The sequence below is a fragment of the Monodelphis domestica genome, chromosome 1, assembly GCF_027887165.1.
Source record: "Monodelphis domestica isolate mMonDom1 chromosome 1, mMonDom1.pri, whole genome shotgun sequence".
In the NCBI taxonomy this organism is placed as follows: domain Eukaryota; kingdom Metazoa; phylum Chordata; class Mammalia; order Didelphimorphia; family Didelphidae; genus Monodelphis; species Monodelphis domestica.
The window spans coordinates 617,547,162-617,572,882 of record NC_077227.1 but is presented as its reverse complement, the minus strand read 5'-3'; the positions used below and the strand labels follow the sequence as shown (position 1 = coordinate 617,572,882).

At 34.7% G+C, this 25,721-nt stretch overlaps 1 protein-coding gene and 1 long non-coding RNA gene across 9 annotated transcripts in view; one reads left to right on the top strand and one right to left on the bottom strand.

Annotated features, from left to right (window-relative positions):
- Positions 1 to 25,721, top strand: part of MACROD2 (mono-ADP ribosylhydrolase 2) — a 2,426,984-nt gene that overhangs the window by 1,776,609 nt on the left and 624,654 nt on the right. The gene's annotated exons all lie outside the window — the stretch shown is intronic.
- The window catches only part of LOC130458362 (uncharacterized), a 43,428-nt gene that overhangs the window by 11,143 nt on the left and 6,564 nt on the right, over positions 1 to 25,721 (bottom strand). For 5 of the 8 annotated variants that reach the window (XR_008917599.1, XR_008917601.1, XR_008917603.1 and 2 more), the window contains exon 2: positions 13,517 to 13,569. The exons of 2 other annotated variants lie outside the window; for them this stretch is intronic. This is a non-coding gene — a long non-coding RNA (uncharacterized LOC130458362). Of the gene's footprint in view, positions 1 to 13,516; positions 13,570 to 17,335; positions 18,981 to 25,721 lie in introns of those variants that run through there. One more of the 8 variants, XR_008917598.1, reaches the window with a different exon arrangement.

Sequence of the window (25,721 nt, the reverse complement as noted above, 5' to 3'; positions counted from 1 at the left end):
TCTACCATAGGAGAAGAAGAAATACTGATGATAACAAAATATCATCAATCAGAAAAGGAAGCTTCTTCTGATAGTCAAAACTAATAACTAATGCCACCTACCCCCTTCCTGTGTGTTTATATCTTTACATACTATCTGCATAGCCCCCAAATTATTGAGCGAAGAATGATGTGACAAAGAAAATCCCATACACTTTTATGGTTACATTTTATGTAGCTCAACATAACATGGCATTATCTAACCACACATGAGGGCTAATGGCTCTTTTTAAGTGACTCTGACATATCTCCCCTGCATGAAAAATATAAATTCTGTGAGGGTAGAGGTTATAGGTAATTTGATTCATGGGGATGCCAATTTGGCACCACACACAGGAAGCTACTTATCCTACATCAGCAAGTAAATGTTTTGAAAAAAAGAATAAAACATTGCTTTTGAGTAGTGTATCACAGGACCATTTAGTACAGTAGCATCTATATCCTTCGTAAATGTCATTGTCATCATTGAGAGCTTCCTGGCTCACTCTTTATTGAACTTTGGGAAGGAATCCAGATAGGCTATTGGCAGGCCTATCACCCCTCCCATTCCTCTATCAGTGTGACTGAATCACACAGCTGCATATGACAACATATCCATTGTCTCTGAGCCCACCTCAAGTTGCCCATACTTCAATATTCACATTAAGTGAACACTGTAATTTATAGTCAAAATATCAGTGTTGTCGAGGATAGCAAAAAGCATCTACTAATCAAGTTGGGTTTTTTTGTGAAATACTTAATATGACATGGAATTTAATGATATAAAACAAATCCTTTCATATTGGGACAGTTCTAATCCACAGAATAACTGAATGAGTTAATGGTTTTTTCTCAGCTCAAATTGGAATCTGTTTTCCTGTAAGTCAATTCGCTGATTTTAGTTCACCCTTTTGGAACTCAGTCAAAACAAGTATAGTTTGGGGCAAGTAGATGGCTCAGTGGATTGAGAGTAAAGCCCCCCTACAGAAGGTTCTAGGTTCAGATCTGGCCTCAGACACTTCCTAGATATGTAACAGGAAAGAAAGGAGGAAAGGAAGGAAGGAAGGAAGAGAATAAAAGAACAAGTTTAGTTTGTCTGGAACATAGCATTTCTTGTATTTTAGATTGAAGATGATGTCTATGCTAAGACTTCTCTTCTTTGAACTAATCTTTTCCAGGTTCTTAAATTCATCCTAAGAGGACACTTTTCTAAAGGGGAAATAAAAATAATTTTGAAGAAGGTTTAAATGGATAAGGCTGTAGAATATTTTATTATAAAATAAATAACTAAGATAATATTGATTGAGTTGAAACAGTCTACATTTCAAAATGTTACTGATTCTAGAAAACTCACATTTTTGAAACTTCACAGTTTTGTAAAAAGAAAAATCATAAGTCATGTGAACTTTCAGTGCCATTCATTCAGTAAGTTCAAAAACTCCTTTTTAAAAATATTTTTTTGTTTGTTACATTACAATATCCAGTTAGCTGCCTCCCTTCCTCTACTAGAGAAGGCATGATTTAACAAAAAAGATATATGTATATATAAAACGATGCTTTACTTATTCCTATTTATCAGTTTTTTCTCTGGAGGTGAACATACACAAGTTATTCTTCAAAAAATAATTCTATTACTATATATAATGTTTGCTTGATTCTGTTTGTTTCACCCTTTATACATTTTTAAATGAATAAAATTTTTATTTGGTCAATTTCAAACATTCCTTGTATACAAAAATCATTTTCTATTCCTCCCTCCCTTCCCACCACCCCTCCTATAGCTGATGCATAATTCCACTGGTATTACATTTGTCCTTGATCCGAACCTATTTCCATGTTGTTGGTATTTGCACTAGGATGTTCATTTAGAGTCTCGACCCCTGTAGTCAAGCACTTGCTTTTTTTCAGTGTTTTAACTCCCACAGTTTTACCTCTGAATGTGGGTAGTGGTTTATTTCTCATAGATTCCTCCAGATTGTTCAGGGACATTGCATTGCTACTAATGGAGAAGTCCATTAAATTCGATCGTACCACAGTGTATCAGTCTCTGTGTACATTGTCATCCTGGTTCTGCTCCTTTCACTCTGCATCAGTTCCTGGAGGTTTTTCCAGTCCCCATGGAATACCTCAACTTTATTATTCCTTTGAGCACAATAGTATTCCATCACCAACATATAACACAAATTGTTCAGCCATTCCCCAATTGAAGGGCATCCCCTCATTTTCCAATTTTTTGCCACCACAAAGAAATCAGCTATGAATATTCTTATACAAGACTTTTTCCTTCTTATCTCTTTAGGGTACAAACCCAGCAGTGCTTTGGCTGGGGCAAAGGGTAGACAATCTTTTAGCACCTTTTGTGCATAGTTCCAAATTGCCCTCCAGAATGGTTAGATCAATTCACAACTTCACCAGCAATGAATTAATGTCCTGACTTTGCCACATCCCCTCCAGCATTAAATACTTTCTGTTGCTGTCCTTTGAGCCAATCTGCTAGGTGTGAGGTGGTACCTCAGAGTTGTTTTGATTTACATCTCTATGATTATAAGAGATTTAGAACATTTTTTCATGTGCTTATAAATGGTTTTAATTTATTTACATGAAAATTGCTTATTCATGTCCCTTGCCCATTTATCCTTTGGGGATTGGCTTGATTTTTTTTTTTGTACAATTGATTTAATTCTTTGTAAATTTGAGAAATTTTATCTTTGTCACAGGCTTTTGTTATGAATATTGATTCCCAGTTTGTTATTTCCTTTCTGATTTTGGTTACATTGGTTTTGTTTATACAAAACTATTTAATTTGATCTAGTCAAATGATTTATTTTACATTTTGTGGCTCTTTCTAGGTCTTGCTTGGTTTTAAAATCTTTCCCTTCCCAAAGATCTGACATGTATACTATTTTGTGTTCACATAATTTACTTATTGTTTCCTTCTTTATATTCAAGTCATTCACTCATTCTGAGTTTATCTTGGTGTAGGGTATAACTTGTTGATCCAAACCTAATCTTTCCCACACTGTATTCCAATTTTCCCAGCAGTTTTTATCAAATAGTGGGGTTTTGTTCCAAAAGCTGGGATCTTTGGGCTTGTCATAGACTATCTTTCTGGGGTCACTTACCCTAAGTCTATTCCACTGATCCTCCTTTCTGTCTCTTAGTCAGTACCAAATTGTTTTGATGACCACTGCTTTATAATATAGTTTGAAATCTGGTACTGCATGGCCCCCTTCCTTTGTATTTTTTTTTTCATTATTTCCCTGGATAGCCTTGATCTTTTTTTCTTCCAAATGAACTTTGTTATGGTTTTTTTTTTCTAATTTGGTAAAAAAGTTTTTTGGAAGTTTGATGGGTATGGCTCTAATTAGATAAGTTTGGGTAGGAAGGTCATTTTTATTATGTTAGCTCATCCTACCTATGAGCAGTTAATGTTTTTTTCCAGTTGCTTAAATCTAGTTTTAGTTGTGTGGAAAGTCTTTTGTAGTTGTGTTCATGTATTTCCTGTGTTTGTATCAGCAGATAGATTCCTAAGTATTTGATATTGTCTAAGGTGATTTTGAATGAAATTTCTCTAATTACTGCTGCTGAGATGTGTTGGAGATATATAGAAATGCTGATGACTTATGTGGGTTTACTTTGTATCCTGCAACTTTGCTAAAGTTGTTGATTATTTCGACTAGCTTGTTAGTTGATTCTCTAGGATTCTTTAAGTAGACCATCACGTCATCTGCAAAGAGTGATAGCTTGGTCTCCTCATTGCCAATTTTAATACCATCAATTTCTTATGTCTTCTCTAATTTCTCCTGCTAGTGTTTCAAGTATAATGTTAAATAATAGAGGTGATAATGGGCATCCTTTTTTCACTCCTGATCTTATTGGGAATGCATCTAGTTTATCCCCATTGCATATCCTGTTGGCTGATGGTTTGAGATAGATAATGTTTATTATTTTTAGAAAAAACCCTTCTATTCCTATACTTACTAGTGTTTTCAATAGGAATGAGTGTTGTATTTTGTCAAAGGCTTTTTCTGCGTCTATTGAGATAATCATGAGATTTTTGTTGGTTTGCTTGTTGATATGGTCAATTATGTGGATGGTTTTCCTGATATTGAACCATCCTTCCATTCCTGGTATAAATCCCACCTGATCGTAGTGAATAACCCTGGAGTCTTTTTGCTAGTATCCTATTTAAGACTTTTGCATCTATGTTCATTAACGAGATTGGTCTATAGTTTTCTTTCTCTATTTTTGACCTGCTGGGCTTTGGAATCAGTACCATATTTGTGTCATAAAAGGAATTTGGTAGAATTCCTTCTTTGCTTATAATGTCAAGTAGTTTGTATAGTATTGGGATTAGCTATTCTTTGAATGTTTGATAGAATTCACTTGTGAATCCATCATGCCCGAGGGATTTTTTCTTAGAGTTCTTTGATGGCCTGTTCGATTTCTTTTTCTGATATGGGATTATTTAAGAATTTTCTTTCTTCTTCTGTTAATCTAGGCAATTTATATTTTTGTAGATATTCATCCATATCACCTAGATTGATACATTTATTGCCATATAATTGGGAAAAATAATTTTTAATAATTGCCTTAGTTTCCTCTTCATTGGAGGTGAGTTCTCCCTTTCCATCCCTGATACGATTACTTTGGTTTTCTTCTTTCCTCTTTTTTCTTAGATTGACCAGTACTTTGTCTATTTTGTTTGTTTTTTCAAAATACCAGCTTTTCGTCTTATTTATTAGTTCAATAGTTCTATCACTTTCAATTTTATTCATTTCTCCCTTAATTTTTAGGATCTCTAATTTGGTTTTCTTCTGGGGGGTTTTGATTTGTTTGTTTTCAAGTTGTTTTTTTTTTTTATTTGCATGTCCAATTCATTGATCTCTGCCCTCCCTAATTTGTTAATATATGAACTCAAGCATATAAATTTTCCCCTAAGCACTGCTTTGGCTGCATTCCCATAGAGTTTGAAAGGATGTCTCATCATTGTCATTTTCTTCAATGAAATTATTAATTGTTTCTATGACTTGTTCTCTAACTAACCGATTTTGGAGAATCATGTTTTTGAATTTCTAATTAATTTTTTATTTGGTTCTCCATGTACCGTAACTGATCATTATTTTTATTGCCTTATAATCTGAAAAGGTTGCATTTATTATTTCTGTTTTTCTGCATTTGTATGCAATGTTTTTATGACCTAGTGGGTCAATCTTTGTGAATGAACCATGTGCCGCTGAAAAGAAGGTATATTCCTTTTTGTCCCTATTTATTTTTCTCCATATATCTATTAACTCTATTTGTTCTAAGATTTCATTCACCTCTTTTACCTCTTTATTATTTATTTTTTGATTTGATTTATCTAAATTTGATAGTGGTAGGTTCAGGTCTCTCACTAGTATAGTTTTGCTATCTATTTCCTCCTTCATTTCTACTAGTTTCTCCATTAGAAATGTGGGTGCTATCCCATTTGATGCATACATCTTGATTAGTGATATTTCCTCATTATCTATACTCCCTTTTATCAGGATGTATTTACCTTCCCTATCCCTTTTAATCAGGTCTATTTTTACTTTGGCTTTGTCTGATATCATGATTGAAACCCCTGCCTTCTTTCTGTCAATTGAGTCCCAATAGGTCTTACTCCAACCTTTAATTCTGACCTTTTGAGTATCTATCCGCCTCAGGTGTGTTTCTTATAGACTACATATGGTAGGATTCTGGATTCTAATCCACTCTTCTATTCATCTATGTTTTATTGTTGAGTTCATCCCATTCACGTTCAAAGTTATTGTCACTTGTGAATTACCTAGCATTTTGATATCCTCTCCTAGTTCTGCCCTTTCTTCTTTTGCTATATCCTTTTAAACCAGTGGTTTACTTTTAATCAATCCCCCAAACCCCCTCCCTTGATATGCTTCCCTTTCTTGTCCCTCCCTTTTTGTTCCCTTCTTGTTTATTTAGGGTCTGTTAAGTTCCCTCCCACCTCTCCTTCCCTCCCTTTTTGTCCTCCCTCTCCCCATCCTCCTTAGTTTTCCCTTCTTCCTTACTCTGTAGGATAAGATAGACTTCAAGATTCCAATGGATATAGATGCTCTTCCCTCTCAGAACTGATTTCACTGAGAGTAATGTTCGAGTATTACCTATTAGTACTCTCTTCCTCTCCCTCTTATAAGAGTATTCTTCCCCTATCCTTCTCATGTATATCTTTGTGTGTCAAAGATTATTCTATTTATTTTATTTCTTCAAGTATCTCTTGGTACCATTATCTATTCCCCCCACCCTTTTTCTTATTTTTTTTTGCATATCATTTTATAGCCCTTAATGCCCCAATCATTTCCTATGAGTGATTCTTCTAATTATTGTAATAATGAATACAATTTTTGAGAGTTACAAATAAAATTTTCCCCATATATAAATATATGTAATTTGATCTAATTGTAGCTCTTAAAGAAGAGAGTTTGAATAAAAAAAAAACATTTTTCTCTTTTTCCCTCTCTTTCATATTTACCTTTACATGTTTCTCTTGCTCTTTGTGTTTGGATATCAAACTTTCCACTTAGTTCTGGTCTTTTCTTTACAAATATTTCAAAATCTTCTATTTTGTTGAATGCCCATACATTCCCCTCAAAGTATATGGTCAGTTGTGATGGAAAGGTGATTCTTGGTTGAAGATCCAGTTGTCTTGCCTTTCTGAATAGTGTGTTCCAGGACTTGTGGTCCTTTAGTGTGGAAGATGCCTGGTTTTGTGTGATCCTGATTGGTGCTCCTTGGTATCTGAATTGTCTCTTTTTGTCTTCTTGTAGAATTTTCTCCTTAGTTTAAAAGCTCTGGAATTTGGCAATTACATTCCTAGGAGTTGTTTTTGGGGGGTTTAGTGTAGAGGGTGTTCTATGAACTCTTTCAATGTTTATTTTGCCCCATTGTTCAAGAACATCAGGGTATATTTCTTGGATGATTTTTTGTACTATAGTATCAAGATTTCTATTTATTTCTGGTTTTTCAGGTAGACAAGTGATTCTCAAATTTTCTCTCCTTCCTTTATTTTCCTGATCTGTCACCTTGTCAGTGAAATATTTTATGTTTTCTTCTATTTTTGTCAGTCTTTTTTACTTTGCTTTATTAATTCTTGCTGTTTTGCAAGCTCATTGGTTTCCAGTTGCTCAATTCTGGTCCTTAAGGTCTGGTTTTCTATTATAATCATTTGGTTTTCAGCTTTAATATCTTGGTATTCAGCTATGATTTCTTGTTTTTTTTTGCACTATTTCCCATTTCTCTAGCCAGAAGGCTTCCATATTTTTGATAAGCTCCAATTTAATTTCTTCCAGAGCTTGTGGACAATTTCTGTTTTTTTTTTTAGAAGGTTTTGCCTCTGTTTGAACTTTGTCCCGCATTTCGTCTGTAGCCTGTGTTTTCCCTCCATAAGAATTTTCAAGGGTCATTGGGTTTTTTGTGTGTTTTTTTAAAAAATAATTTGAGACTCCTGTGCTCAATTATCCATCTCTATGGATATTTTTCCTTCCCTTTTTAGACAAAAATCTGAGTGAGCTTGGCAGATTCTCTATATATGGAGTTAAGGAGCAAGGATTTTGCCTGACTCAAGCTCTCATATCTCTGCAGTCCTTTGCAGCTCTTCTCTGTGTTATCTTCCCAGGGGCACCCAAGGTCTGCACTACCCTGCCCACCTGGGTTTCTGGTCTAGCTGCTTTCAGGGGTAGGTCCCTGGCAGTCCTAGTCAGCTCCCAAGGACCTAGAAGTGCCCTTTGCTTGCTCTATGGGTGCCCCTCATTCACTCGCTGGTTCTGGTGCATGCTGGCTCTGACTCCTTAGGTGGGGTGGGGGAGAGTGGATCAGTTCATGTTTGGGTGAGCTTTTTCACCCTCTTATAGTCTGAAAATGCCCAAATCCCAAGTACCTTCAATGCTGCACCCTATTGTACAGTTTCTCTGTTCTTCTGAAAATGATTTTTAATGAATTTTGAGGTAGTCTATATGGGTGTGTGCTGGGGAGAGGAAGTGTCCCGCGTCTAGACTGCCACCATGCTTACCCGGAACTTACCCTTTATAATTTCATATAGGTCTTCACAATGTTTTTTCCCAAAATTAACTTATTCATCATTTCTCACTGAGCAGTAGTATTCCATAACAATCATATGCCATAGCTTGTTTAGTCATTCCCCAATTGATGGGCATCCCTTTATTTTCCAGTTCTTTGCCTCCACAAAGAGAGCCATTATAAATATAGAGTCTTTTCTTTCTTTCCTAATCACCTTAGGGAATAAATCAGATAGTGGTATTACTGAGTCAAGAACTACTTTTTCTTTTTATTTTTTTGGTTCAAAATTTTATTTAGTCAAGTTAGAACGTTATTCCTTGGTTACAATAATCATATTTCTTTCCCTCCCTTCCCTGCCCCCAACCCTTCCCATAGCCAACATGCAATTCCACTGAGTATTACATGTGTCCTTGATCAGAACCTATTTCCATGCTGTTGATGTTTGTACTAGAATGATAATTTAGAGTCTATATCCCCAATCATAGTCCCCTTGACCCATGTAATCAAGCAGTCATTTTTCTTTGGTGTTTCTCCTCACACAGTTTTTTCTCTGGATGTGGGTAGTGTTCTTTCTCGTGGATTCCTCCAAGTTGTTCAGGATCACTGCATTGCCACTAATGGAGAAGTCCATTACATTCTATTGTAACACAGTATATCAGTCTGTGTGTATAATGTTCTCTTGGTTCTGCTCCTCTAACTCTGCATCAATTCCTGGAGGTCATTGCAGTTCACATGGAATCTCTCCAGTTTATTATTTCTTTGAGTACAATAATATTCCATCACCAACATATACCACAATTTGTTCAGCCATTCCCCAATTAAAGGGCATCCCCTTATTTTCCATTTTTTTTGCCACCATAAAGAGCGCAGCTATGAATATTCTTGTTCAGGTTTTTTCCTCATTAAATCTTTGGGGTATAAACCTAGCAGTGCTATGGCTAGATCAAAGGGCAGACAGTCTTTTAGCATCCTTTGGGCATAAGAACTACTTTTCCTAAAGGAATAGGAGCATGTTTAATTAAGAAACTATTTTAAAGCACTCTTGGATGTAATTGGAAAGGTTTTTTTAATATAAATTTGGCTTTAATTCCTCTTTTTGCTGTACAAATAACAAAAAGAAACATCTATATTGTTCAGAAAGCACTGGAAAGCATTGCTGCAATGGTTGGCACATTGTAAGAACTGAAAGCATTTGATAAATTACTATTAACTGATTCTCTGGAAGTGTCCATTTAACATGCACAAACAAGCATAGATGCTTGCTCAGCTTCAGAAAATATCCAGTGCTGGAAACTTGTCCAGCTCTCTGTTCTCTTCTTCAAGGCAGAATCCAGCCCCACCCTGTTCTAACTATCCTACCAGCAGTGGTAGCCTAGAAAGCTTATGGACTGTCCTCAGTCAGCTTATATCAGTAAACTCACAGAATATGTCGTGTAGAAATTTCTCCATAGATTTTTTCATCTTCCCTTTACTTGATATGGTGGTTCAGATAAGGTAACCTTGAGCTCAGAGGAGAGAATGCCAAATGGACTCAACTCCAATTTGTAGTTTCCTTTGAGTTAATTACCCCTGATGGATTACTGAGGCAGCAAGCACTGTTTTCCCAAAGCTCTGTAGATTCACCTTCAGCCCACATTTCTTTGAGTTATAATAACTTTAAAGCAAATGCTTAGATGTGTTTTTAAGTAAAAAAAAAGGGGGATTATTTAATTTCCAAAGGGAAAAAAAACAATTTTTTTCTAGGTACCTAACTCTTTAGACAATTAATAAAGATTCAGGCAATATAAAGGGGGAAAAGTAGAGAGGCATTGAAGGAAGGATCTAGATCATAAAATCTTACAGTTCTGAGAGGATTTAAAGTAATTTTGTGTAGCCTCCTACCCCATTCAAGGACCTCTTTTCTAATATCCCTGAAAAAAGGTCATGCACAAAGCCCCAAGAAGTGAAGAGTGTTTGGCTAAGGTTATAATTCATTAATCAATGTCTAATAAAATATTAGTACTAGAAGGCATATGCAAGAGTATGTAGTTTAAACTTGTTCTTTTAGAAGTGAGGAATCTGACTTGTTTCCTTAGATTTTCCATCCCTGGTTTCAGGAGAAAATAAAAATGTGTCAAAAAGGAAGGACCTAAATACCAAGAATCAACATTTCCAGTTCCACCACCTACTGGATTGTCTGGAATCTTGCTCAGACATTAGTAATTAGGCCAGCCTATGGCTATCCAAAGCAAGAGCATGCCTATGTGAGGTGATTTGAGGGAAATTAAAATGGTCCTCTTTCTGAAAATTTTTCTCCAGTGACTTGACATGGTATTTAAAATCACCCAAATTGAAACGACCTCATGTGATGCAGCAGTGTAAGCAGGGATTTGTTGCTCTGGAGTCGCTGGATTGAGGTTCAAATTTCAGCTATGTTGCTTCCTACTTATGTGACCTTTGGTAACTGTTCATCTGTAAAATGAGGTATTTGGACTAAAAGTCTTCTATTATTCCTTGCCGTTATTTTTGATCGCATGTTCTTACTATTTTTTTTTGGGGGGGGCACTAAAGTACAACCTCCTGAATTATAAATGTATTATTTGGAAGGTGTTACAAGTTAAAGTATAAACAGATTATTTGTCTACTTACACTATGATGCAAGCTTCAGTAGGAATGAAAATTAGGAGAGGTAAATTTGTGAAAAGGAGTTAAAGGAAAGTTGCGAAATACAGAAACTTCTTGAAGAAGCCAGACCCTAGTAGGGTGTTATAGTGGGGGATGAATAAGAAATGACAGAAGAGATATTAGGGGCTTATTCCAGGATATTGGAAGCACCAAAAGGGTACTAATAAATCCCAATTCTTAATGCTTTCAATACTACTCTTGACCAGAGTTTACCTACCCATGAGATCCTGAACTTGAAGAATCACCTCAGTTCAAGCAGACAAAATCAGTCAGCATAAATTGTAATTTAAAAAAAAAATATTCAAGTGAAGTAAAGTCAGAAAGCTTTTTATCATCAACAAGTCAACACCTATTATGTGCCAAGTATTATATTAAACTTTGGGGTTTTAAAGAAAGGAAAAAAAACAAATATTCTTTGTTCTAACAGAGTTTATGGTCTAAAAGAGGAGATGACATGCAATCTCCTGTACAAATAATATTTATGAAAGATAAATTGGAAATATTCTCAGAATGAAGACTAAGAAAGATTGGGAAATATTCATTTTAAGAGAACAGAAAGGAGTCAGCTAGGTGGCTCAGTGGATTGAGAGCCAGACCCAAAGACCAGAGATCCTAGGTTCAAATCTGGTCTACATGATTGACTATGTGACCCTGGGGAAATTATTTAACTCTTTTGCCTCATCCTTACTGTTCTTCTACTTTGGAACCAATACATAATACTGAATCAAAGACTGAGGTTCAGTATAAAAAGAGGGGCCAGGAAAGATTTCTTATAGAATGTAAGATTTCAGCTAAAAGTTGAAGACAGAGAAAAATATAATTTTATAAAATGACTAAAAATGGTACTAGTCTCTACATCCATGAAATTCCAAAAAGACTTCCATAAAGATTCAATCACTAAACATTTCCTAAGGCCCTACTATTTTATGAGTCACTGGGTATGCAAAGATAGAAATGGAATGAGATTTTCTTCAAGAAGTGTACATTTGATCCAAGGAGATCATATGTAGATTAAATATAAAAACATATATATATATATATATATATATATATGTTCTTGGTGCCATCCCCTCTTATCTTTCCTCTAGATTTACCTTTCAATCATCCCTAATCTTTCTCTAGTCTACAATCTCTTCTTATTATATGATCTTCCCCAACTGCCTTTACACATGCCCAAGTCTCTCTGATTCTTACCAAACTATACCTTTTCTAGACCCTATCCTTCCCTCAATTTATCATCCTATAGCTATGCTTCCTTTCTCAGTCAGTATGCTAGCAAAGCTGTCCATCTTCCTTGAATCTACTTCCTCTTTTCTCATTCATTCCTCAATTATTTGCTATTTTCCAACCTAATAAATGAAATGAAAGTATTTTCTCAAAAGTTACCAACAAACAGCCTTTTCTCAGTCCTCATCCTTTTAGTAATTAAAAATTATTGGTATATTTTGTTTTGGTATCATTAAATTTTCCAATGTATCCTTCTTCTATCCCCTTCCAAAGAGCCCACTCTCATAGTGAAGAATAAAAAAGCGGGGAAAAAACAGTTCAGGAAAAGTAACCAACATTGAAAGACTAATTTTTGTTTGTGCACCCCTATGATGCATTTGTCTCTAATTACCACAATCTTCTCCTACATAATCTTTTTTTCTATGGATTTTTGGGCAATTAATACCTCCTAGTCCTCTTTATTTGTTTGATTGCTCCTTCTTAGTTTTCTTTACTCAATTGTCAACCATATTATGTCATCTAACTAAGGGTTTCCCAAGATTCTTTCCTATGGACTTCAAGCCTACATTAACAACTTCATATTGGATATTTAAAATTTGAAGTCTTGAATATTCCTTAGACTCAACATATACAGATACAAAACAGTCTTTATCCTCAAACTTACATCACTTCAGAACTTCCCTATTTCTGTCAAAGGTACCACTATCCTTCTAGTTTCCCATATATATAATCTTAAAGTTATACTCAACTTCATACTCTCCCTCTCCCCATATTACCTCTCCCCATTGATTACCAAATCTTATGATTTCTATTTCCACAACATTTCCTGCATTTGACCCCTTATCTCCACTCACATGTACACAATCTTAGCTTAGGCTCTCCTCACCTCAAACCTCAAATTTTTCTGTATCTGTTAAAAGTTTCCAAAGATTCTAAGGGACAATGGGAAAAAGAATTCTAATAAGTAGATCTAAAGAGAAAATTCTTTCCAAATATAGTAGGGATGGCTTATGTAGAGTTATGAAGATAGATGAACCAGTTCAAAACAGAATAAAAGAGGATAAAAAGCCTGGAAAAGTAAGTTGGAGCCATTCTTAAACTATCCTTGCTCTATTAAATTCCTAATCAATGCCTCATAATAGATTGAATTTTACTTAAGATTAGAGTGACCAGGCCTTTTATTTCCTTTGTATGAAGCAAAGCACATAATGTAGTGCTCTTCTCATTTAAGCCCTCAATTAATAGTGTTGATTTACTGCTGTTCTTTGGGAAAATGACTCTTAGAAGCTCTCAAATGGGGTATCTAATGGTCTCTGATGAAATTTCTGACCCATTATACCCATTTATTTCCAAGTCTCTCTTGGCACTGTTGTCTTAAGACTGGTCACCCTCTGAGATCAGTTCCTATGTTTGATGCATATCTGCTTCAGAAAGGCTCAATGTTAGGTTACATTCTGTGAATCATCCAGTCTAAGAATTGGAAGGGACATCAGAGACAAGCTAGGCCAGTATTTCCTCAAATAAACAATTATTCTCCAACAAGCCTACCTTACCTGGGTCCACAGACTCCAAAGAGGTACTTAGAGATTTCAGGAAGTCTGTGATCCTGAAATGAGAGGGAAATTGCATATTCATCTTCATTACTCTCTAATGGAAATTTCACATTTTCATCTATTATTATTTTTTAAGCAAGTTATTTGGAGAAGGATTCCAAAGGCTTCAAAAGGCTGCCAATATATCCATGACAAAGGAACAGTTATTCTCTATAATAAGCGCCAGTGATCATCCAGCCCTGGATTAAAAATCTTTACTGAAAAGGAATCCACTCTTACTCAAAGCATTCCATTACAATTTTAGATACAGCTGATAAGACAGTAAGGATTTGAAGGAAGGAAGAACTGACTTCAACACCCCCCCACCAATGCTCCCTCCCCTGTGTGAAGCTGGGCAAATCATTCTCTCAAGCTTTAGTTTCCTCATCTATAAAATGGGGAATAACAGCAACTATCAAATGAGATAGTCTATCTATCTATCTATACGTATATACATATATATATATACAAAGCTCCTTATAAATCTTAAACTGTTATAGAAACACTATTATTATTATTAATTTTAATTAATTTCAATTGTTAGAAATGTCCTTTCTTTAGTTTAAAATATTGCTTATTTGCAACTTCCACCCAGGCTCCCTAATTCTGCCCTCTGGAGCCAAAGTGCATAAATGTAATCCCTCTTTCAGGTGATAGGCTTTCAAATACTTGATGGCTCCTATAATTCCCAATCCCCTTTTATCCCCCAATCATCTAATCTCTACACTAAACAACCTCATATTTTCCAGCTGATTCTCATATGGCATGAGCTCAAGATTCTTCACAATCCTAGGTGCTTTCCTGTGCATGCTCTCTTAATGCCATCTAAGATTGCATTAGCTTTTATGGCTGCTGAATCAAATTGTTTCTTCAAATGGAACTTGCATGTCACTGAAGCACCCAAATCTTTTAAAACTGAATTGTTATCTAGCTATGCCTCCTCTATTCTGTACTCATGAAATGGTTTACTTTTAGTGTCCTGTGTCTATTGCTCAGATACTTTGCCTAGATCTTGACTTCATGTTAACCTTATTCTTTGGCTCAAGTTCTAGTATATCTAAATTCATCACCTAGATCATGGACTTTTTACTTTTCCTTCTTCGAGACTAGGTTCCTTAATTTATTTCCCTGGGACAAACATTTTACATTGCTGTATCTATTGTGTGGGCCTATTCTCCTACCTTCTTTGTAAGTCTCTGTATTTAATCTCTATAATGTTTGATTTTGGAGTCATTCATACTAGTTTCACGGTGACCATGAGAAGTCATCAGTTATGAGCATAACATAGTGAATAACTAAAATTTGAATGATGGGAAATACCTTTTCAATTAAATTCAATTTAATAATCATTTATTAAATGACTATGTTGTTCAAGGGACTGGATTACAGAGGGATAATCAAAGTTAATCCACGCCCTCAAGGATCTCATATTCTACTAAATTTTAGACTTAGTAATTAACATACACTATGAAGAGAAAGATTATTTCATAGGAAAAATCAAAAGGGCTTTTATCAAACTTGCATATGACCAGTTGGTTTGAAAGGAAACGCTATACAAGGTCAAGATTACCGATTTGATTTTGTATGAGTCAGTTAGTTCTACTCTTCTCCATTGCCTTTGCTATGCTACTAATATAGCCAGCATGTGTAGCCATCTTACATATGTTTATACCAAACTACTGGCCAGGACAAACATTTTCATCAGGACAGTAGCCCTCCCCCCTGCCTCTTGCAAGCATATTCAGTCCTTCATTCATTCAGAGGTCAAATAAATATTCTGAAGCCTCATGTCTTAGTATGTTATTCTATAATAAAACTTAAAAAATATATTTCTCTAAAAACCCAAGGGATAGGTACTAGATCTAAAATTTCATTGATAAAGACATATGAATTCATCCATATATAGGTGAGGAAATTTCCTTCACCACAGGAAATGAATAATATCTCTCTGACTCTCAGTCTTTGAAAGTTGTTCAAAGCAGTAGGAGGTTCTGAGATGTCCCTAGTCATATAACTAGTATGTGTCAAAGGGGAACCTGAACATGGATTTTTCTGGCCCCAAGGACAGCTCTCTAGCCCCTATACCACACTGGCTCTCCCTATCACCTAGTCTAAAACATAAATAACTTGGTTTCCCATGAAGTCTTTCCCAGTCTGGTCCCTACTTATATTTCTTGATTTATTACATATTGCTTCCCAATATGAAGTCTACATTCTAGCTTACTTGATTTCTATATTCAACATTTCCTGTCCCAGCTCTGTTTTTTCTGACATTGCATTGGCTATGTCCCTCATTGCTCCTGTCTCATTTCTGCCTTTCAGAATCTCAAGTTTCCTTCAAGACACAGCTCAGCTACCGTATTCTGTGTGTTATCTCCTCACTACTAGTTGTTAGTTCTCTCTTCCTCATCAAATTATCTTATATTAACTTTTTAAGCTACTTTTTGCAGATGCTATTTTGTTTTTGGCTCTGTATCCCTGGGGTTTAGCAAGACCTCTGGGCCTAGCAAATGAATAAATGCTTGGTGAAATTAGATAGAGAGTAATATACCTAATAGCAATATAGCTCTTTAATGGGATTCCTAAAATTTCATGGAAAAGTAGAACGGGGACTCAGTCTGGTGAAATGGACAGAAAACTAACATGAGAGTTGGAAGATCAAAGATTTAGTATTAGACCTATAACCTTTGAGAAATTATTTCATCTGTTTGGGCCTCAATCTCCACATCTGAAAAATGAAGTTAGACTAGAAGACTTTTAAGGTCTCTTCTCATTCTCAAAGTTCTATGATACTTGGTCAGTTACAAATTAGCGATGGATTCACGCCTTATAAAAACCTGTAGAGTTAACTCTGGGCTAAGTGCTTTCAGATATGGAAAACAAGGCAACTGAAAATCATTCTAGAGCCATCTTTAGGCTTATAAGGTGCAAGGTTGTGCTCCTGGCATACATAGTCCCTGTACCTTTTAAAATAACAAACTTAAGACAATCACATACAAAGTCCTGATTAGGTTCAAGGTTAAAGTGACCTGTATTACATTACAGTCACAAATATGTACCTCCTAAATGGACGAAACCTTATCAATATTAAACAAGGGAACTTTCTGTGTGGAAACATTCTGTTGCTTTTATTGAGTTATTCTCAAGCCAGCTTCAAAGACAGTTTGCAGTGCACTAATTATCCTTTTATTGTCCTTATTTGCATCATAGTCATTTCACCTCTTACATTTAAACTTAAATCTTTCTTGCTCATGCATGAATTTGGACAGCTGGATACCACTAATAGGGCAGTTAGTATCACCCAGTGGTCTATAATCAACATTCTGTGACCATATATTAAGATGATACTTGCATGCCTAAAAAGACTTAAATTTGTATATATGTCATTTCAGCTAATAAGTGATGATTAGAGGAACAGCAAAGAAATGGTAGAATAACATTTTGCCCCTAGGTTTAAAAAAAAGTGAAAATATATTTATGAAGAGAAAAGTATGTATTATTCTTCTCTTAAGTCCCGAGTTCTCCAAGAGCTCCCCATGACTTTGGTTTCTTAGATGTGTGTTTGAATCACTTTCTGCCATGCTAAACAAGCCAATTCAACAGATATTTACTCAGTGAATGCTTTCTGTGTTCCCAAAATTGATAAATTGGTTCTAAAATAATTTTTTAAAATTGGCTTTTGTACAACTTCAAGGTTTTCAAAGTTCTTTCTTTACAATAACCTCATGAGGTATGTACTGAAGGTATCATTACTCTCATTTTACAAATGAAGAAACTCACATTCAGAGAGTTCCTAGGTGATTCCTCCAAGGTCAGGTACTTGGTATATTGAAGGTGAGGATGACCAAAGTCTTGCATTTTTCCATGAAGGAAAGGATTAGAAGCAACCATGAGTTGTTAAAGAGACAAATTTTGACTTAATATTAGGAAAAAATTCCCAACTATGACAGTCATAAGAATGTACAATGGAACCCCCATGGTGGTAGTCAGTTCTTCTTTATCAGAGATCTTTAAAAAAAAGTTGGATGAATATCTGTCAAGAAAATTAGAGAAGGATATAACCAAGATGGTAGAGAACAAGCCAGGACTCAATTGAAATCTTCCAACATTCCCCCCCAAACAACTTTAAAATAATACTTCATATCAATTTTTTAAAACTTTAATATTATAGCTTAGAATTGATACTGTTTTTTTTTATTTTTATCATTGATTTTATTTATTTAGTTAGTTGTTATTTATTCCAAGGCAGAAAAGTAGTAAGAGCTAGACAATGGGGGTTAAGTGACATGCCCAGAGTCATGTAGCTAGGAAGTATCTAAGGTGTTAGATTTAAAATAGTTTTGAGCGTTAAATAGTTGTAGATAAGAGAGTGGTCACCATAAACTGTGATAATTAAAATGTTTGGGAGCAAGGGAATATATAACAATTATGACCGCTGAAATATGTTTTCTACTGTGTCTTAGGTTTATATAAATATAAGATGGTCGCCAGGGAATATATTCCCAATTTATGAATATGCCCAAGCCAACTGGGTTTTATAGAGAAATTTAATTTATAATACACTGATTAATCAATAGAAAAAGAGAGAAAGTAAGAAAGGAATGAGAATGAAGGGCCTCAAGACAATAAGGCCTAGACCTCAGTCCTAAGAGATAAATCAGTCAGTTGGTTTTATCACTCATCCAAGATGTCTCTAGGTAAGGCCTTCTCATGCCAACCTCAGGCTCCACCTTCAAGAGAGCCTCCTTTCAAGAAATGTCTTCAGAGAATTCTCCTCCTGACTCCTCCTGAGTTCATCTTCCACAGCCTCCTTCAAAACCTCTCCAGGAGCTCTCCCTCCAGGACCTCCCTCCTCTCAGACCTCCTTCAGAGCATCCTCTTTAGTCCTCAGGCCCCATTATCTTTAAGCAAACAATCTAAGATCCCTCCCCTCAGTTCTCACATCTACCAATCACTGTCGATGTCTCCCCTGTGCCAATGGTGGCTCTAGCTTAACCCAGGACCACCCAGAGGTCTCCCCACTATGCACATGTCTGTTGAAGGTCATATTCTCAAATAATTAAATCTTGATCTTTGCTGCAGCCCTTCCTAAATCCTGTTATTCTGAGTAGGGTGGAAATTGTAGTTTCCAAGACCTGGTTCTGTCATTCCAAGTATCTCTATTGTATCAATTCTAAAATCAATCATGACTCAAAGAACTTCCTGTTCAATGCTTAAGCATAGGTCAAAGCCCTTTCCATTGTTTAGCAAAAGGTTTCTGTCCTAAAGTAGTCTTAAGTAGGGAGGAGAAGGAACCTCCCATGCCAAGGAGTTTCATATTCCAATAGAGTTCTTACTATCAGTAGGAAATTTTTTCAAGTATGAAATTTCCCAAAGGGGAAATTTCCAACATTCATAAGTCTAAGAAATTTTAAGGTTTACAATGGCCATATTTGAACCTAGAACCTCCTGTATCTAGTCCTGGCTCTTAATCCACTAAACCACCCAACTGCCCCCTCCAATCAAATGTTAGACAAGATATTTTTCCTGCCTTACACAAGCTAAGAGGTCAAGAGAGCTTTGTAACACCTGGATTATCACCAGCAGTAGGCCTTAAAGGAAGCCACAATAGCAGTAGCAGAAGCAGCAATAGCAATTCAGGAGCTCACAACCTAGAGATGGTAAGATCATCAGACAACTGAACAGGAAGAAATCACTGGGGACCCTTTGCTGGCTCTGGATGTAGATGGTGCTAACTGACAACTCTATTGCCCATAAGTAATTCTGGGTCTCATGTTAAGGGTGAGGAGGAGTGTTTGTGACCAGTCACAAAGAATCCATGATTAAAAAATGCTTTGTACCTTCAAAGAAAGAACTAATGAATTATGAATGCAAATTGAAGTATTTTTTTCTTTTTGTGATATGCAACTGATGTGGAAATGTTATTCAAGACTTAATACATTTAACTGATATGTTTTTTGCCTATTCAGTGGGTAGGGATTGTATGAGAAGTAGGAAGAGAATCTAGAAGTAAAAATACAAGGAAACATCTTGAAAGTAAATAAGTAATAGTTTTTTTTTAAAAAAAAAGAAAAATAATTAGAGAGAAATTATATTTAAATACAGTTTGGATTAAAAGACTTCTGCCTTCCAATTCTGAGATTCTTAAACTTTAGAAAATAATAGGTTTAATGTTTCACTAATATACTTATTTGATTAACTTGGGAAAAACAGAGTGAATACAATTAGTACTTCCCATGTTAGGCTGCTGACATGGTATAAAATAATATGTTATGATTTTTGTTCTCCTGTAAATTTAAACTAACCTACCATTAGATTATATCATATTTTGCTAGAAAGCAGTATAATGAGTATTTACAAATGAAAGATCTATCCATATGGTTTTGGCTTCACTTATAATTTAAGAAGTTTCCAAAATAATATGTAAAATAACTACTTGAAATAAAAATAATTTAAAAAATCACTTTCAGTTTTTTTACTTGTCTGGACACAGTTACAATCTCTTAAGAACTATCTCTGTGATTCCCAGCATTCCCCAAGGAAATTGGAATGAACACTTTCAAAATCAGTAAATATTTCTAAGTATTTTGGTTTTGATGTAAGAAATTTTGACTAAAGGTTTTTTACAGGAAAAACCTTTCACTCATTTTCCCTATTGTGAATTTTAGTTAATGGAATTCAACTATCAAGTCTACTCAATATTATAGTATACCACTATAAAATTAATATAATACTGAAAAAGAAATTTCATTTCACAAATCTTTGTAAAGCTCTAATTGTCAAGTCCATGTAAAAAGGAGTCAATAAAAAGTTAAGGGGTTTGGTTTTTTAAGGTTATTCAGTAGTCAATCTTTGTTTGTTGAGTCAAAATGTACACTTTGATCTATTAACATTGCCCCTCCATTTTTTCACTTTCTTTTAACTTCTGTGTTTAAAATTATATTCATTTTCCCAAATATAACCTATTCTATCGAGATTTTTTTTTACAACAAGAAACAGAAGCATAACTAACCAAAGAAATAACTGTATCTATCAGTATATGCAGCATTCTATATCCATAGGCCATCCAACCCCATACCTGGCCAGTTCTTTACTAAAATTTGTAGGGGAGCATATTTCATCATCTGTGAAATTGAAATTGGTCATTGAAGGTAAACTTGTTTTATTTGTCTTTAGCATTGTTTCATCTGTATGTTTTAGTTAGTGCTTAAACTCAGGATCATAGACCTGGAGAGCTGGAAGAGACTTCCAAAACCTAGTCCAATGACTTATTTTTACAAATTAGAAAATGATACTCCCAAAAGATCACAGCAGTGTAATCACAGGTAATATTTGAACACATGTCCTTTAAATTCAGAGTCAGTAATTTTTTTTTTTACTATGTCCCACAAGTTCTCATTATGTGCATATTCATGGTTCTGCCTTCTTTACTTTGTATCACTTCATATAAGCCTTTCTGGGATTCGCTCAATCTTTCTTTCATGGTAGAATCTCTGGGTCAAAAGATGTATGAATGGTTTAGTGACTTTTGTCATTTAATTCTTACTTACTTTTTGTACTAGTTAGACCAAAACCTAGCTCTGATTAATATATTATTGTGCCTTTCATTCAAAGCCAAACCAACATTGACAATTTCTAACTTTTATCATTTTTAGCAATTTAGTGGATGTGCTTTGAATTCTCAGATCTATTTTTAATTTTCATTTCATTTAATATTAGTGGTTTGGAGATTTTTTTTCCTGCCATAATCACACCTGCATTATTGAAGTAGCACCCTAAGTGGTTCCCATGTTTCTAGTTTTCTTTTGCTTCAAGTCAGTGTATATATTACTCTAAGAATATTCTCCTTAAAAATATTACTCTCATTATGCCAATGTTCTGCTCAGAATCCTTTCATGGCTCCCTGTTTTTCTAAGGATAAACCCCAAACTGCTCAGCTTAACCTTAAAGATCCTCTATAACTCAAATTTCCCATAATTTTCCAATCGTATGTCCTGAACTTAACAATATGATCCTTTAGACACAGGTAATTTAACCTCTTCCATATCCCATGAATATAAAAGATTCATTTTTGCTTTAGTGATTTTACTCATTCATCCTCTTTTCTGACTAGAATACATTCTCTGATCATTCCCCTCCATAGTTGCTGTCAACATATCCTGAATTCATATAGTATTCATAATTATTGGTATACAGTGATCCCTCACCTAGTGTGGTAGTGACATCCCAAAGACCACTCCCCATAGGTGAAAATCCACAAAGTAGCCATATATATATATATATATATATATATATATATATATATATATATCAACCCTTACTTTCTGTCTTGGAATCAATACTGTGTATTGGTTCCAAGGCAGAAGAATGGTAAGGGATAGGCAATGGAGGTTAAGGGACTTGCCCAGGAGGGTCACACAGCTAGGAAGTGTCTGAGGCCAGATTTGAACCTATGACCTCCTGTCTCTAGGCCTGGCTCTCAATCTCCTGAGCTACCCAGCTGCCCCCATTTTTTATATATTTTAAAGGCTTTATAAACCTTTCCCATTCTCCTGTAAAGCTTTTCCATACTCTTATTAACCTTTCCCACTTAATAACTCTTTCTCACACAACTTCCCACACTGGGTCAATCAGTGCCCAGGATACAGAACACAGCACTGTGGTTGGTTGCCTTTCATCCCATCAGCCAATAGTGTTCCATGTACAATCTCAAGTTGGCAAACTTGCACAAGTAGTATTAGGGTACTATATTTCCATTGTTACAGTAGGGTATTCACCCACAAAATCCTGCATTATAGGGAAAATTCCATACAAAATTAGATTTTTTTTTAAACAGCAATATAGTGAAGCTGTGATAAGTTAACTGGGATAACGTGAGGGATGACTGTACTGCTGATTTAAAGTATGTATATGCCATTTTAGCCACAAAACCACAAAATCCTTGAGGATAGAATTTATAGGATCATGGATCAATTGTAAGCAAATTTAGAGATTATCTAGTCCAACCATTTCATTTTACTAGTGAGGAAACCCAGGCGTAGAGAGATGAAGTAGATTACACAAAGGCACACATGTGATCTTAGCAACTACAAATCCAGAATCTTGTCTGTTATACAATACTGTCCTGTCTAAAATACAATCTTTTATTCATTTTACATCACTGACAGAGCTGGCAAATTACTTTGTAATCAGTAAATGCTAATTTAATTGCAATCAATTATCTAATTGAACATAGCTATTAAGAATCTCCCTCACCACCAAATTTTTTATTCCCTTAGCCTAGATGTAGAAGAAAGGCCAGGGATTATAAGTGCTATCTGTAAAAATCAAAATAAATATAAATTTTTAAAATACCCCAATCAACCAATCTAGTTATTTGGTATTGAGAAGACAATTCATTTAATAAAGAAAATTCTCATTAGCAAATGTTTATATCTAATAATTAATTTTTTTCTATAGCAAATGTTCTTAAGCTGGATTTCATTAACTTTTTACAAATGCATATGTTTTGATAACTAGATTAAAATGTTACTGATTTTCCTTTTTAATCATATTTGTCTTACTTATGCATTAAAATATTCTGAGAATGAGATTATAGGCTTCATCAGTCTGCCAAAGAGGTCCATAAAACACAAAATATTAAGAACATTTATTCTATATCTTCATTCACTAGATTTTTCTGCAAAACAAAATAAACCTTTAATACTTCATTTTAATTATTCTTGATTGATTACCAAAGTTCAAAAATTATAGTTTTTTACTTTTTTATTCTAATTGATGTCTGAGTTATGCATAAACCATAATTTAGCTTTAGCATTTCAACTAACATTAATTAAAGGTAGAGTAAGAATCATCAACATTTATCAATGAAAAGTTATAAGAAAACATTAAAAAGAAAATTGAGCAATTTTCATCATCAGCAATATAAAAATATTTTTGATTTGATAAGAAAAGTTAGAATATCACATTCCATGTGATTATTCATGAAACTTCAAATATTACAAAATGATTTCTCTTTTAATTAAAATACAAAGACAAGTAATTTTTTTTAAAAATTCATAAAATAAGCACATTAATTAAGAGAAAGTTTTGAGTAAAAAATTGCCTTAAATACCTCAAATGGTTGGTGTTAGATATGCGAAAACTAACAAAAACTTTTGTAGAAAAAACAGAAAAGTTTGAAGAACGATGAGATTAATAAGATTGAGAACTTGTCAGATCTTCTTACCTCTTACATTCTTAGCCATATTATAGTTGATAACTAGTCATCCTATTTGAATAGGAAAAAGGAGTATTCCCTCTTCTACTCAGCTTTTGTCAATAGAGTATTGGTTTCCTGGCAATCATGGCACTGAATAGGGAAACTCTAAAAAGAAGTAAAAACCTCTTGATTTAATTCTATGGTACTAAATGAGTCATTTGGATTTCAATGAGAGATACTTTACTGTTTGGTTAATAAGGTTCAGACTCCCCTCATTCCAAACTGACTCCTTTAATGGTAGAACTCCCTCCAAATATAGCCTGGAAATGACTTATTCTCCCTGGGAAGAGCTGGGATATACCCTTCTATTCTAGAATGACATCTTGAAGTTTGTAGTACATTTCTAATTTGATTAAAAGTAGTAGGCATGACTTTAGACAAATTTTTTGGAGTCTGTGTATTCATTTTTCTCTTTTCCCTCCTGCTAGTGACAAGAGAACAGCTCCTTGGTGCTATTCAGTAGATCTTTTATAGGAGACCATTAAAGAATAGTGGCTTCCAACCTTGTTTGTTAAAATCACAGATATGTTGATCCCTATGAAATTTAGAAAGCTTCATACTCATTAACAAACTAGATTCTGTGTATTTTATGTAAGCAGATCCCTAATACTGACATCTTTTTAAATGACTCCTCTTGTTTTTCTTTCTTCAATATTTCTTTATCTGGGTCTGGGTCTTGATCTCTGCATTTACTAGTTATATTCTCAACATTAGAAGATTTGAATATGAATGTAATTTTAAAAATATTATCAGCATTAAAAGAAGTGAAATGACATTAGAATTATTCTTGTGACATTTCTACCAGTATCATGAAAATACCTTTATCCAAATTTAGGAAGGTGTAAATAAACAATTATTTGGGCAAAGAAAAATACATCTGCAAAAGTGATAGGAGCTTAGAACTTTTGGGAATGTCAATCAACTAAGATGGGGAGACAGTTCCAATAGAACCTTAGGAAAAAGCATTTAAGAAGCTTCAGCTGCCTGAGACTATATTCCTGCTTGGCTGTTTCTACCTGAAGGTGGAAGACAGACCCCTTCATCTCCTCTCTGGCTATTGCCTTCTACATAGACTCTGAACTGAAGAGAAATTTGGTTTAGTCCAAAAGAGACTTGTCAGCAGTGCTGTAGATATCTACCCTTAAGGGAAGATAATTTTGTTTGCTGAACTGAATATATTTCAAATCTTCAATCAACGAGATAAATTAGAAATTAGGGAGACCCTAATTTCTCTTCACACACCTTAACCTCTTCTTACCCCTCTCCCCAGAGAATAAAAGACCCTTTAGTTAAAGGAGTGGTTGTGGGATTTGGTTATTAGGGGGAAAATCTTCAAAGTACCATCTGTGAGATCATTACCCAGACAGTTGAAAGGAACAGGAAGTAGTATAGGGGAGGGGCTCAAGAAGATTCAGTTTCTCCTTTGATTTGCTTCCTGGTGCAACTTCTATAAAATTCTCACCACTATAATTCACCAAGTTTCATTATCTAATACACAGGGTTACATAGTACATTATGCTTAATGAATATTTTTGAGAAAATTCCTTTTAACTTTGCATATTATTCTTCCATCAAGTTGTTTGGAAATAAATCATTGTAACTGACCCAATCTATGTACAATATTGCTTTTGATTTCTTTTCTCATTAGACTTTAGAGTATTAAGTCCCTATAGGAAAGTCTCATCATTTCTAAGGTGAAGCAATTGAATGTCAATTTAATAGCAAGTCATGCTTCAATTCAAAACAGAAGGCAGGCAGGAAGTGACATATAAAAAATGAGTTGACCACTTTGTTTTATTGACTGGTTCTATTTCTTGTCATTTAACTTTAAGCCACTAGACACATATTTAAAGCTAGTTTCTTTTGGAAGTTTTAATTAACCTTCAGGAGTACTGGAAGCATTAC